This window comes from Mesoplodon mirus (assembly GCF_964341445.2).
Source record: "Mesoplodon mirus genome assembly, chromosome: 8".
NCBI lineage: Eukaryota > Metazoa > Chordata > Mammalia > Artiodactyla > Ziphiidae > Mesoplodon > Mesoplodon mirus.
The window spans coordinates 106,764,990-106,779,548 of record NC_138984.1 but is presented as its reverse complement, the minus strand read 5'-3'; the positions used below and the strand labels follow the sequence as shown (position 1 = coordinate 106,779,548).

The 14,559-nt window shown below is 41.9% G+C and overlaps 1 long non-coding RNA gene across 4 annotated transcripts in view; it reads right to left on the bottom strand.

Moving 5' to 3' along the window:
- LOC309809669 overlaps positions 1 to 14,506 on the bottom strand; it is a 94,069-nt gene extending 79,563 nt beyond the window's left edge. For all 4 annotated transcript variants that reach the window (XR_014294888.1, XR_014294889.1, XR_014294890.1 and 1 more), the window contains exon 1: positions 14,437 to 14,506. This is a non-coding gene — a long non-coding RNA (uncharacterized lncRNA). The remainder of the gene's footprint in view (positions 1 to 14,436) is intronic.
- Positions 14,507 to 14,559: the final 53 nt, after the last annotated feature.

The following is a 14,559-nucleotide window of genomic DNA, read 5'->3' as shown; positions in this document are numbered from 1 at the left end:
ACCATCACATTGAGGTGGTAGAGCTTCAACATAAGAATTGGGGGGGGGGGGTGACACAAACATTCAGTCCATAACATCTGTTAAATTTCATACATTTTTCCTTAAGAACGATGAAGTTAAGCTTGTACTCTCGTTTACAGCAATGCCAAAGTAAGAGCCAAACCACACAGTTTGTCATAAGTCCTCAAATATGGTTGAAAGTACTAGAATACAAGTTTGTCGTAAAAGCTGATCTGGAAGAGGCAGCAAGAGAGAGCTTCCATTTCAATTTACTGCCTTCAGGTTATTTACAAGTAATATGAGCGGCCAGGGTAATTAGGCCCCTGGAAATTATTCAGATATTCAAATTATCACTATTGCTTTAGTTCACATGTGATTAGTAGGACAAGAAAGAGTGACTAGATTGATTACTCCAAGTACAAAACCCATTGATAACTAGCCAAAACTATTCATGATGGGCTAAGAGAGAGGGCTTGTTCTGGCAGAAGTCACAGATAGGAAAAAAGATAAATATTTTTGATATCAGATCTTAAGAGCTTCCTCATTATAAGTGATATGCATTCGAGTCTCTCCTCTCAACATATTTCTTATGATTTAGAAGGAGATATCATCAAGCCATATAAATCTGTCCCAATTTATTGAAAATTTTGGCATTAGGTAACAGGTCTGAAGAGCAAACAGGTCCTTTAATCAAAGAGTATGAGCCACATGAACTTTTAAAAGGATATATTTATCCCATTCTGAGCCTTATTAAAAACAGTATGAGGGGCTTCCCTGGTGGCACAGTGGTTGAGAGTCCGCCTGCCGATGCAGGGGACACAGGTTCGTGCCCCGGTCCAGGAAGATCCCACATGCCGCGGAGCGGCTAGGCCCATGAGCCATGGCCGCTGAGCCTGCGCGTCCGGAGCCTGTGCTCCGCAATGAGAGAGGCCACAGCAGTGAGAGGCCCGCGTACCGCAAAAACAAAACAAAACAAAACAAAAAAAACAGTATGAGTTAGTACACTGTTTCAGTCACAAAAATCCAAATTCTCAAGACCTCAAATACAAGTGGAGAACTTGAGCAATTATGGCTGTATTTTCTCAGACATTGGTTTAGGAGCAGACTGTGGACTAAAAACTTTAAACTCACCACCATAATGACTGAAGGGTAAACTGCACATTTCTGGGTTACTTCGTGGTCATAAGTTACTTTATGAACTGAAAGCAGTGAGTTAAGTCTACAGATTTAGCCCATATTTCTCTTTGTGTGTGTATGTGCATGAATCAATCCCTCATTGTGACTTCTTAAAACATGTATATTTTTTAGCTGAATAGGTATAAAGAACTGCAGTGCACTCTACTGGAAAAAAAAAGAGATTGTATTTCTTTTATTGAGAACCTTCATGTTTAAAGAAAAAAGAATAGTTTCTTATAGAAAAGCCCCAGACCCTAGGGAAAATTATGACTTCAGGATGATGAACCTGTCAATCTATAAGTTATGAGTTAGAAGCAGCATCTGAAATTGTGATTAATCTGCTCATTATTCAATGACCCTATTGTAGCCTTGACAGCAAGTAAAAAGATCTGCAGTGCTAACATTGCTTCGAGTAGAAACACATGGGAGTGGGTTCTCAACAACAAAATTCTTTGAAGCTTTCTAAGTAAATGGGAGGCCTGTGGAGAGGTGATCTAATAAAACAGGTCCTTGGTGCTTTATGGTTTAAATCCTGTACCTCTAGGAGGCTTCATTCTTCCCCTGCTCAAGGTGTCTGAGCTGTACTGTGAACAGGGCATGCCAAGGGTTAAAGCAGGACTGAGAGCATGTTCATTCATTCAAGCATTTCCTACTGAGTACTGACCATGGGCCAAACACCACACTGTGTGCTGGAAGACAAACAGAGCATGTTCCCTTGGCATCAAGAGTTCGGAGTACAGTAAGCATATTTTTGATGAGCTCTCTGGCTACTTCCAGCCTGCATAAGGCTTTCTTTACAGATGCAAAATAACAAGCCAGAGGAACACCTTATTGACATCACACAGCATTTATTGATAGGACCGTTCCAAGCACTTCACCTGTATTTACTCATTTCATTCTCTCAACAACACTACAAGGTAGCTACTAACCTCATCTTCATTTTACAGATAAGGAAACAAAACACAAAAATTTAAGTAGCTTGCCCCAAGTTTACACAGCTTGACTCTAAGACTTTGTAAGTATTGAGAATGCCAGTTGATTTTCCTTCTCACATAGACATAAGGCAAACCAAGTGAAAAGGTGGAGGAGAATAAAAAGGCATTCTTATTGCATAGTCACATTGAATTTCCCCAAACAAAGGGGCAAAACAACGTCAATACAGCCACCTAGATCGGCACTGAGCTAATACAATATGCTCATAGCTCAGGCCTTCCTTTGTCTATACCTGTCGTGTTGCCTCAGGAAGTCTCATGCTTGTGAATTCATAGGCAGCTACTTACAAAAATAGGCCCATGATAATGCAGCACTAAGTATAAGACTTATTCATATTGGGCTTCCCTGGTGGCGCAGTGGTTGAGAGTCCGCCTGCCAATACAGAGGACACACGTTCGTGCCCCAGTCCGGGAAGATCCCACATGCTGCGGAGTGGCTGGGCCCGTGAGCCATGGCTGCTGAACCTGCGCGTCCAGAGCCTGTGCTCCACAACGGGAGAGATCACAACAGTGAGAGGCCCAAAAAGACTTGGTCATATTAAGTTGAGCAGAGAAGATTTAAAGAAAGAGGGGTGGGGGTAGGGGTGTAGCGCAAGGCAAGGGAAAATAACTAACCCTGTATCCTTTTCTAGCACGTTTAGCTCCATTGCAATGTCTTATCTAAGAAAATTGATGGAAGATAAACCAATGCAGGGACTAAAGGGTCCACAAAACGTAGATGAGATTGATGCTGTAGATGTTCTGGAGAGGTTTACTGCATGGGACAAAGAATAGGGCACGCGCATGACAGGAAGATACTCAGAGGCTGCCACCTAGGGGTCAACTGGAAGATACGGGTGCATCACAGAAGGACCACCAATGTCTATGGGAACTCCTTAGGGAGTTCCTTGTCCATGGAAAGTGCCGGGGCAGTTTGCCTCCCCTGTGCTTGCGTTGTGGTAAGGAGCTAGATAAGGGATGGTGACTAGAAAAATAGGTAGAGTAACCTCCCCATTGCCAATATGTGATTGCTTGCGTAAGAAGAAAGCACGTCCAAGTAACAACAACAGCAACAAAAGGAGAACCAACTCACCATGGAAGCTCAAGAAAGTAAATGACTCTACATTTTTGTCCTCTCCCTTCTCCTCACTGTAATACCCAAGGAACAAGCACAGGAAAGAGGAGGGAAGAAGAATGTAGCAGACAAAGGCCTCATTCCTCCTCTTCAGATCTCTGGAGAGGAACACCTAGACTGCTCTAGAGGGAGGTGAGAGATTTGAATTGAATAAGAGGTTGACGTATTCAATAGCTAGATTTTAAATAACTAAAGATGAAAAGTTATAGAATCAAACTGAAATATTTTTAAGGGACCTCACAACACAGCAGATACAGGGATCTGACAGGACAGGGTAAGAGTTTAAAAAGTCAAACTCTGCAATGTTGGCACCCCAATGAGCCTGAAATCCTCAATCAAACCAGTTACAGGCTGAAAAAATTATTCAATTAATATGAAAACAATCTCAAGATGTATCTTAAACTATACCAGTCCAAAATATGAGACATTTTGGTAAAGTCATAGGCTGAATAATTCAAGTTTGAGGCTCACTCAGTGGCTAATTATAAATGTCCTAATACCATTAATGAATACTTGATATAAAACATGCAATTTATTAATACCATTAATAAATATCTGATACAAAATATATCCAGTGTGTACTGGACAGAGATGAGCAATTAATACCTACGTGACAGATGCAATTAACAACAAATATCATAATGCAAAGGAAACAAATGATTTCCATTTGGATTTGTGCCTGAATCCTGAGTCAGACTGGCCACTGAGCCATCATCAGTATTTTGGTATTTCCCAGTTCATATTTTTCCTAGACAGTGATTAAGAAACAACTTAAAGGACAAATAGATTGCTTTATTAAATTATCTAAAGAAAACGTACCTTCTTGTTTCTTTTTGCCTTAAAAAAAATATTTTAACCTGAAGTACAGGCTAAGGTCAGGCTGAGGCCTCACAGGACAGGATGTGGAGATCCCCCCAATATTGGGCTTAATTCTTCCTCTGTGATACCAAGAGCACTGGGCCCCTTTGTTTCAGTAGAATTGTTTTTCTTGTCTAAAACCAGGTGTGTGACCCCTGCTACACTGCCTCCTTCCAATGTGTGTGGATTACATAAGAATATATAATCAAATTTTTCTGCAGTAAGCAAGCCTGATGTTTGTGTCAAAGGGGACACAGCTGCATCTTCTCCTAAGAGGAAGGCCTTCACAGTTTCCCTCTGAGCCTCTACTCCGAGAAGCTGGTACCCCAACATTCCTTCCAGCCCTGGCATTCTATGAATCCTTCTGGACACAATACCTCTGCTTTGTCCATCCCAGACTGGGCCCCCAGGATCCCCATTTGGAAAACAAGTCAGACATTCTGGCAAACAGGATGAGTGAGTCTCTGCACATCTTTACATAATCCCAAGCAAGGAAACCTTTGGAAGTTTGCAGCAGACTGTTCTCTGTCATAGGCTGGAGAATCAAGCCAGCTATTCATAAATTTCATATTTTCAGTATAATGTTCAATTAAGGTATATGAAGATATACTCCTTTGGGCTTTCAATAACCATATTTTCCCCTATACTCTAAAAATGGATAAGCAGCATCAGTTTTCAGTGTGGGACTTCAAGAAAATCTCATGTCAATAATCCTAACTCTCTACCCAGGGCTAACACATTCTCTTTCCTTTGACGGAAAAAGGTGACTCTGGCTTGGATATATTCTTCCCAATTAGCCACATGAATGTAGTTAGGATTTCAATCCATATTTCCAGTATAAAATGCAGAAATTCTTCCACCAGATGCTTTGATAGGTGCAGTTTAATTAAACTTACTCAAAAATGATTGCACGAATGTGTGAGAGATCCATTTCCCTTGTCCCTTCTTTTCTCACTTTAGTAGAAATTCCAGTCCTCAGCTCCAAGGCTTCCCCACAGTTATTGGTTTTAACTGGCTCTCCCTGTTCTTTCTGAACTCCCTTTTAATTCTGCTCCATGTGCATGAATAATACATGTGCATGAATAATAATGACAGTTGTCATTTAATAAATGCTAAGCATCAGCGTAAATGTGCATAACATTTATAAACTCATTGAATTCTCACACAACTCCATGGGATAATTCTTGCTATACCCCTTCTACAGATAAAGAAATTGAGGCTAAAACCAAATAAATATTTGCCGAAAGTAACACAGCTAATAAATGGCAGAGCTGGAATTCAAGCTTATATCTGTTTTACTCCAAACCTGAGCCTTTAACGACTAAACTTAATTTTTCTCTTAAAATCAAAACATTTAGTTTGGAAACTATAAAATATTATATATACTAAATATATGTAATATATACATAGACAGCATTATATATATAATTTATATATTAGTTATTCATATTTATGTGTACTGTATTACACTGTTATTTTAATATATTTATACATTATATATCGTTACATACTTATACATACGGTAAGTCCCTTACATACAAATAAGTTCCATTCCAAGAGCACATGTGTAAGTCTAATTTGTTCTTAAGTCCCACAAAGTTCGCCTAGGTACCCAACTAACACAATCAGCTATATAGTACTGTACTGTAATAGGTTTATAACACTTTTCACACAAATAATACATAGAAAACAAACACAAAGAATAAAGAAAACATTGTTAATCTTACAGTACAGTACCTTGAAAAGTACAGTAGTACAGTACAACAGCTGGCACCCAGGGGCTGGCATCGCGTGAACAGGCAAGAAGAGTTACTGACTGGAGGAGGGAGAGGAGGTGGGAGATGGTAGAGCTGAAGGATCCTCAGCAATAGGAGACGGAGGACAAGCTGCAATGTCACTCACACCTGACGCTGATGACACAGGTTCTGGTTCCTTGCTGGATTCACTTCTATCTACACTCTTGAAAAAACGATCCAGTGATGTCTGGGTGGTAGCTTTTTTTTCTCGTCACAGATGACACGGTAGTACTGGATTGCATTCTGAACAGCTGCTGCAACCTTCAGGTACCATTCTGTGTTTGGGTCCTGTGCCTCAAAAACTAACAGGGCCTCCTCAAATGAAGAAAACCCCTGTGCCATTTCCTGCATCGTTACTCTCTTCGGTTCTTCAGTTACTTCTTCTTCCCCTTGTCTCTCTTCGTCCTTTCTCTGGGCCTCCAGTTCCATCAGGTCTTCATCAGTAAGCTCCTCATGATGCACAGCAAGGAGTTCAATGAAGTCGTCCTCTTGCAGATCTAGCTCCAGCTTCTGGCTAAGGGTCACTAAAGCTGCTGAAGACCTCTTTGGACTCCTCATCCACCTTCTCAAATCCACAAAAATCGTAAATAAACTGCAGGCAAAGGTTCTTCCAAACCCTATTCATGGTGATGGCCATAACCTCACGCCAAGCAAAGTCAATGTTTTTTATGGCCTTCTGGATGAACAACAATACTCCTTCCGAAGTTGTTGCATGGTTGTTCCTGTTTTGTCACTTGCCTTTACTGCCTGACAAAAAGTATGACATAAATAATATTTCTTGAAAGTCGCTATAACCCCCTGGTCCATAAGTTGGATGAGCAACATAGTATTCGATAGCAGATGCACTACTTTGATGTTGGGATGCAAGTCATCCATGAACGCGAGGTGGCCCTGAATATTGTCGAACAGCAGAAGACTGCTGAATGGGACATCCTTCTCCAAGCAATATTTCTCTACCTCCAGGATAAAGTGGTGGAAAAACCAGTCCTGGAAAATGGTCTGTGTAAACCAGGATTTGGGGTTACTCTTCCACACAACAGGAAGAGAGCCCTTGGCTATGTTTTTAAGGGTTCTTGGGTTCTCTGAATGATAAACTAAGAGAGGCTTCAGCTTCATATCACCGAAGCATTGCCACCAAACAACAGAGTTGGCCTATCCTTTGCTGCTTTATAGCCTGGCATCAACTTTTCCTCCTTACTGATGTAACTTTGGTCTGGCATCCTCTTCCAGTACAATCCTGTCTCATCCACATTAAAAACCTGCTCAGGTAAGTACGTGCCGTCATCAATAATTTCTCGAAGTGTTTTAGGAAATTCCCGGGCAGCTACCCTCCCACTTACTTTTACCTTGTGAAGGTGGGCTCTAGCCTTGAACTAATGAAACCAGCCATGGTTGGCATTAAAAGATGCACCCTCTGATTCTTAGCCGTGTTTCTTTTTCAAGTCTTCATAAAGCCTTTTAGCTTTCTCTTGAATCAGCATTAAGCTGAGTGGGACTCGATGCTGATGCTGATCCTGCAACCACACACTGAGAAGTTTCTTCACCTCCTCCCTCACTTTTCCATGCTTCTTCGATATTAGTGTTGACATCATCGGCACAGCAGACTTCACATGTTCCACGATCTTGTCCGTGTTTTTTAGAACCGTGCCGATGGCTGAACAATTCATGTTATAAGAACGAGTGATATCTACCATCTTTTTGCCTTGCTCCACTCTCTATTTTCACTTTTGTTTCCATCCTTACTGCTTGGCACTTCTTAGCAGTACCAGCTACATCACTGCTGCTTTTACGCTTGCTTCTGGACATCCTGGGCTTGAAATAAAGATACTGTACTACTGTACTCTATACAGTACTGTACAGTAAAGTACACAAAAGCACAACCACTTGTAGCGGATGCACGCACATGACAATGTACGCCAGACATGTGAACTAACTTGCATGACTGGACATGCGAATTCACGTCCGCATCTTTGAAAGTTCGCAACTTGGAGGTCAGTATGCAGGGGACTTACTGTATGTGGCAGTTAAGTATGTTCCAGACTGAATTTATTACTCCCATTATAGATCACCACCCCTGCTCTACCCTCAATGAATACATCAACTCTATAGGTGACAGTTCTTCTTTTGATTAATCAGTAAATCTCTCCAGTTTTATCCTCCAAATTTACCATTGATCCATACTTTTCTTTCCATTTTCCCTGTCATTAATTTATCCAACATAATTTAATTCAATTCACTGAGTGCCTACTATGTGCTAGGCAGAGTTCTGGAACTGAAGGATAGTATCTCTGTCTTTAAGTAGCTCACAGGGTACTAGAAAGAAAGATATTCCAGAGAACACATTACTATCCAGAAGCATCAGTAAAAACACAATACACAGGCAGTCCTGAGGAGGGAGTGAGCAGCTCAGCCCACAGGGGTTTGGGGGAGCTCCCCAGAGAGGGGCTGCACTGAAGCAGAGTCTTGAAGGATGATGAGAAGGTAGCTGACTGGGGGGCAAAACTAAGTGGAGGCAGGGAAGGAGGGGAAGGTGTGCCAAGCAATGGAGACCACATGGGGGCATGAAACAAGCACTATGAAATCCCATCACTTTATTTCTGGACTAGCAAAACTGCCACCAACCAGTCTCAATTCTCTCCCGTATCCAATTCCTCCTGAACACTGCTGACAAAAAAGTCCTCCAAAAGCATAACTTTGGTCATCCCCACTGCCCTTCTCAAGAGCCTCTAGTGTCATGCATTATGCCTAAACTTCAGGCTCTTACTTAAGGACCTTACGACCTGTTTCCACATTTCCTTATCTTCCCTATTACTTACCCAACTGCCCTCAAAAACTTCTAATGACTCTAGTCCTTTGCTGACAGGAGGTTAAACCCCACCTTACACCTCTGTTTTGCCATTCCACAGCCAAATTCTATCCATGCTTAGGACCCAGGCCCTGTGCCACCTGTTCTTGTTCCTCCTTTACCTGCTCCGGCTGTCAAAAATACTGGGCAACTGGCATCACAGACTCAGAATTTTATACAGAAAAAGCATTCGCCCCATTGAGTCCATCTTCCCCATCTTTCTGTTGACATTCGAGCAGCAATCCGTCCCTACCTTCACTCATTCAAGAGGTATTTGTGGGCCATCTACTATATGTACTTCTTCTCCAACTAAATGGTCCCACTAAGCTCATTTTCCCTTTCCCCTTCCTCCTCTCCACCGTGCCCTCCAAGCCTTCTTCTCTTCCTGTAGTCTGTACAGCACATCTCAAGCTGGAAACTTCAGAAGCATCCTCTACCCCTCCCTCTCTCTTAACTTCCTCATCCAACTGGTCACCCAGTTACATTAATTCTGTCTCAGAAAATATACTGAAACTCACTCTGTTCCAGCCCCATGATCTTCATAATGTCCCTACGGAACCATTGCAACACCACCTGATTGATCATCTCACCTCTATTCTCTCCACTGCTGTCAGAGAAGTCTTCTCAAAACAGGGTGTCAAACATTTATTGAGGGCCTACATAACTCCAGGCACTGTGCTGGCATGGGAAGTCTAAATGGGAAGGGAGACATCTTTGACTTCCTCCAAAAGTGTAAGCATGTTGACAGAGGGAGCTTTGGCTAATTTAACTTTATATTGCCAGCATATAGCCAATTACCTGTCACATCATCATGGATTCATAGATACTAGTTTGAAAGAATCAGTGAATGAATGGAAAGTTCTAAATGTAGGTGGTCTCTAAAGATGAATGAAACAACACTCCTGTCTTCAAGAAAGGAAAATTAACTGTGAAGTAAAGACCCAGACAATAATATAGGAAGGTAGTTTGATAAATTGTGTGAAATCAGTTGGTGAAGAGTCAGACGTCTCATAGTTTTCACTGTAGTAAAGCAGCTAGGTAGAGGGTTGGGGGGTAGCAGTTGCTTCCCTAAACTCATTCTCTGAAAGTGGCCCATTTTCAAAATTTTTTAGAGAAATATGTTGACCTGGTGGTTGTTAAAATTACTATGACAACACTACCCTGGGAAAGATAGGGTAAGTAAGCATGGGCAGAGGAGAGATCTTCGGTTGTAAAATAAAGAACCACTAAAAATGATATGCTAGGAAATAAGATGTAGAACTTACCAGGTTCTAGCTGGTAGCCACTACCTTCATTTATTCACATGGATTATTTAGAAAATAGTAAATTGCCAGTGTTAATGTCTTAATTTTGACAAATGTCTTACAGCTACATGAGCTGTTAACATAAGGGGGAGCTGAGTGGCAGGTACTATCATGGCAACATTTTTGTAAATCTAAAGTCATGCCAGGACTTCCCTGGTGGTGCAATGGTTAAGAATCCGCCTGCCAATGTAGGTGACATGGGTTCAAGCCCTGGTCTGGGAAGAGCCCACATGCCGTGGAGCAACTAAGCCCATGCACCACAACTACTAAGCCTGCGCTCTAGAGCCCGTGAGCCACAACTGCTGAGCCTGTGTGCCACAACTACTGAAGCCCATGCACCTACAGTCCATGCTCCGCAACAGGAGAAGCCACCACAATGAGAAGCCTGCGCACCGCAACGAAGAGTAGCCCCCGCACAGCAACGAAGACCCAACGCAGCCATAAATAAATAAATAAATAAATATATAAATAAAATTTTAAAATAAATAAAGTCATGACAAGTAAAAAGTGTATTAAAGTAAATCCTAATTCTGAACTCTTATTTCCACAAGGTACTGGATAAGCAAAGGTCAGTCTATGATTCTGTCATCAGTGGTCAGACTGGAGGTCTCAGGGGGCAGGTAGTCAAAGGAAGGTGTCTTTTTGAAGTTCTCACTTTCCCCCACCAATTCCTATACCTTTTTAAGCCTCCCTCCCCAAGCCTGGCCCAAGCCCTGGACTCTCCCATGCATAGCTGCTCTTGTGGTCCTGTACTGTCATTTAATGAAATACTAAGGCTTGTCTTTGCCAGCCTTTTCTCTGGCCTCAGGTCTTTGCATGGCTGACTTTGGCTCCACAAAAATACCTCCCACCGTGAGTAGCATGCTGCCCTGGCCTCCTATCCATCTCTCTCTATTATATGACATCATCTTATTTTAATGTCTCTCCAGCATTTAGCTCCATGTAAAGTTACCTTGTTCGCTCACTTGTTTAACTGATTAATATCTGTCTCCCCTCTCTAGGCACTAAGCTCCCTGGAAACAAAGACCTTGCCTGTCTTGTTCACTGCTGATTCCCAGGGCCCGAAACAGTACCTGGAACAGAGTAGATTTTTTAAAATAGCAAATGAATACACTTAGAGAAAGGTTATGTACTCTAGTCCCTAGAACCACTGCAATAATCATGACTTGGAGAATTGTGGTAATGCTCCCTAAAATGCTCTCTCATTTTCATATCTGTCAGTTCATTGAAGAAGACATTTCTCAAGCACCTGCCATCTGCTTAAGACAATACCGAGAACCAGGGTCAAGCCACATGAAGGGTGCAACACCCCACTTACTTACAGTAATGCAGCACTTTCCTACACACTAAAGGGTGGTTAACCTTGTAGAAAATAGCATTTGAAAGTCCCTAGGAAAATGTTTCAAGCATCCAAATGCAGTGATTAGAGAGTGAGTCAGTTATTTCTGACAAATTCTAAGGGATTTGTGAAGTAGACTGATTTCTTTTCCCAGTGAAGTGAGGCATTTTTTTTTTTGAATGAGAAGAAATTTTGTATGGACAAATCTGCTTTTTATTATACAAACACTTGTCTAAGCCTTAAGGATCTCAAATGGAACTGAAAGAATGGTATGGGTAAGGAATATGGTCCATACTAAATTTAAATATTTCTTGTAAGCAGGTAAAAGACATCATCTCCACTCCCTGTTCTGCCTGCCTCTAGCCCAGTGCACATGCACAGTGGGTACTGAATGAAGGACTCCACTCCCAGACTAGGGTGTTGTTCCTGTCATGTGCTTCCCTTCTCACTGCACAGTTTACCATGATTGTTTTCCATGTAAGTTCTGTAAGCTCCACAAAGGCGAGCCACATTGATCTTGCCCACAGTTCTATTCTCAGAACTTAGCACACACCAATCACATACTCATTGCACAGATATGCTCAGAAAATAATTGCTAAATGAGTTGATAATTGAGAAATGAATATCTGGGGAGAGGGACATCTGGGATGGGGAACCAAGGCAAAAAGTTCTAAAGACTTTTGCAAACATATATTGAATAGATATTAAGATAGGCTCAAAATATTAAGATATTTTGTCTCAGTGAGAGACAAAAGGATTTTCAGAGGCACATGTTTTTAATTGCCACCTCTCCAAACCTCACAGATATTTTCTGAAGTCCAATCCAGTGATACTCATTTGTTCACCAGACCTGGTCTTGGAAATTCACTCTGTTAAACTCCTACCCCCAATTTTGAGAGTTGATGCAAGGTTATCGTCTCTCATCCCTTTCCTAAAAGTCTAGAAAAATGGCATCAATAGCCTTATATGTGGCTACTGAAAGGTTGCCAATCCCTAAAATTAAGCACTTCCATGTACCTTAAGAAAAATGGAAGATATTGGTTGTTGCACCTAAGAGTGATGGATGTGAATTTCAAAGTCACAGACCCAATATTCAGGTGTGTAATCATGTGAATATATGTTTATGTATATATAGAGAGAATTAGATATGTATGTATATTCTGTGCTCTTTCATGTTGATAGTCAGGTATGACCACAAGAGGAGACACAGGAGAGGCTCAAGAAAACAAAGTTTATTATACTCACAGGTACTAGAAAGAGGAGGCATGCCACACCATGCAGGGCCACATGGGAAAGCACCAGCATCCCATACAGGCAGAAGGGGCAGGACCAAAGGAGGAGCCTAGGCCACAGCCTTTATTGGAGGTTCCTCAGGAAAAGCAAGGCAAGGCAAAACAAACAGTTTGCAGTTGGCTGGTTTAAATAATTTAGGTGGGCTGTAAACTATAGGAGTGGTCCATAGTTGCTTGGTACCTGGCCCTGGGATGATTAAGGCAGAGGAATATTGCCTCTTGGGGTACACAGGCCCGGAGGTATGGCTCTGCATTACTTAGTTTGCATATTAAAGGCATGCTCCTGGCTGAGTCTTTTGCTATCTCTAAAAATTGGCTAGCCCCTGGAGGAGCAATCTCTCTCCAGCCAGAAAGAGTTTTTTAAGATGTCAAAACTTCATAATATACCAAAAAATTCTAAGTATAAAAAATACAATGTATATAGACAAATATATAAACTGATATATATCAATTTAAACTGCCATATATATATTTAAACTGAGATATGTATGTATGTATGTATATCTGTGTGTCTATGTGTGTCTGTGTCTGTGTGTGTCTGTGTGTGTGTCCGTGGGTGTGTGTGTCTGTGCGTGTGTGCCAGTTTAAATTTCTGACTCATCTGTTAACCCACCAAATTAGTAACAACTTAAGCACATCATGGTTTGTCTCAATTTCTAGTCCAATTCAATGTGATTTCTCAGTCAGTTTATTTACATTCTGTTTAAACTCCCTCCCAAGTTTTCTCCCTCTCTCTTTTTCCCTATGATTATGTCTAATCCCTATGAGCTCAGGCTCTGCCACTCCAAGTGAACAAATTACTCTAGCTTTCATTAACCCTTCCAATTATCGTTCAGCTCAAATTGATTATTGCCAAGGGGAATTTGAGCCCATTAGGACCAATTTTTAAAGGAAAATGTGAATTTCTACAAGAACTATCCCAAATTTTTAATGTTGGCAACATTTTTTTTTTTTTAATGTACCTTCTTCCACACACACAAAAATGTCTACTGGCCAGCCAGATTGTAATTTCTGTCCTGACTTCTGAAGGGTCTGTGGGTATGAGCTTTGGGGATTATAAACCTTCATTTTTCAAACTGCAGCCGATCCTTTAATAGAGTAGTAAAATCAATTTAAATGCATTCTAATTAGAATATTTAACGGACTCAGAATTTAGGATGGGATGAATGGTATCGAAGGAAAAACATCAATGTGAAACAAGAGTTAGGGTATTGCTTTGAGAAATGTTATATTTATGTGTGGATTACTGGGTAGCAAGTGACATGGAAAGTGTATTTCTCACTAAGGAGAGCGGTCAAACAAGTTTGAAAACACACATCTACGAAATTTAGGTACTACTCAAATTAAATCGTCCAGGATCCAAAGAGGGTAGGAACATAAGAATGGAGACTCCCAGGCTTCCCTGGTGGTGCAGTGGTTGAGAGTCCGCCTGCCAATGCAGGGAACACGGGTTCGTGTCCCGGTCCGGGAAGATCCCACATGCCGCTGAGCGGCTGGGCCCGTGAACCATGGCCACTGAGCCTGCGCGTCCGGAGCCTGTGCTCCGCAACGGGAGAGGCCACAACAGTAAGAGGCCCGCGTAAGAATGGAGACTCCCTAAGGCCCTCTGCTCCGCCTGATTTTTCCCACTTCCCCGGGATAAGCTCAAACTACCAAATGTCCCCAGTGCTCTGCTGGCTCGGGTACAATGCGAAGGAACACAGTGCAGGGCCAGTCCTACCTTCCCCTAGAAGGCGCTGCAGAGAATCCGTTCTGCAAGGGTAAGACGGCGCACGCGCCCGGAAGCATTTCCGCTCCGGACCCACTTCCGCTCCGCCGACCGCGAGTGCTCCTGTGACGTATT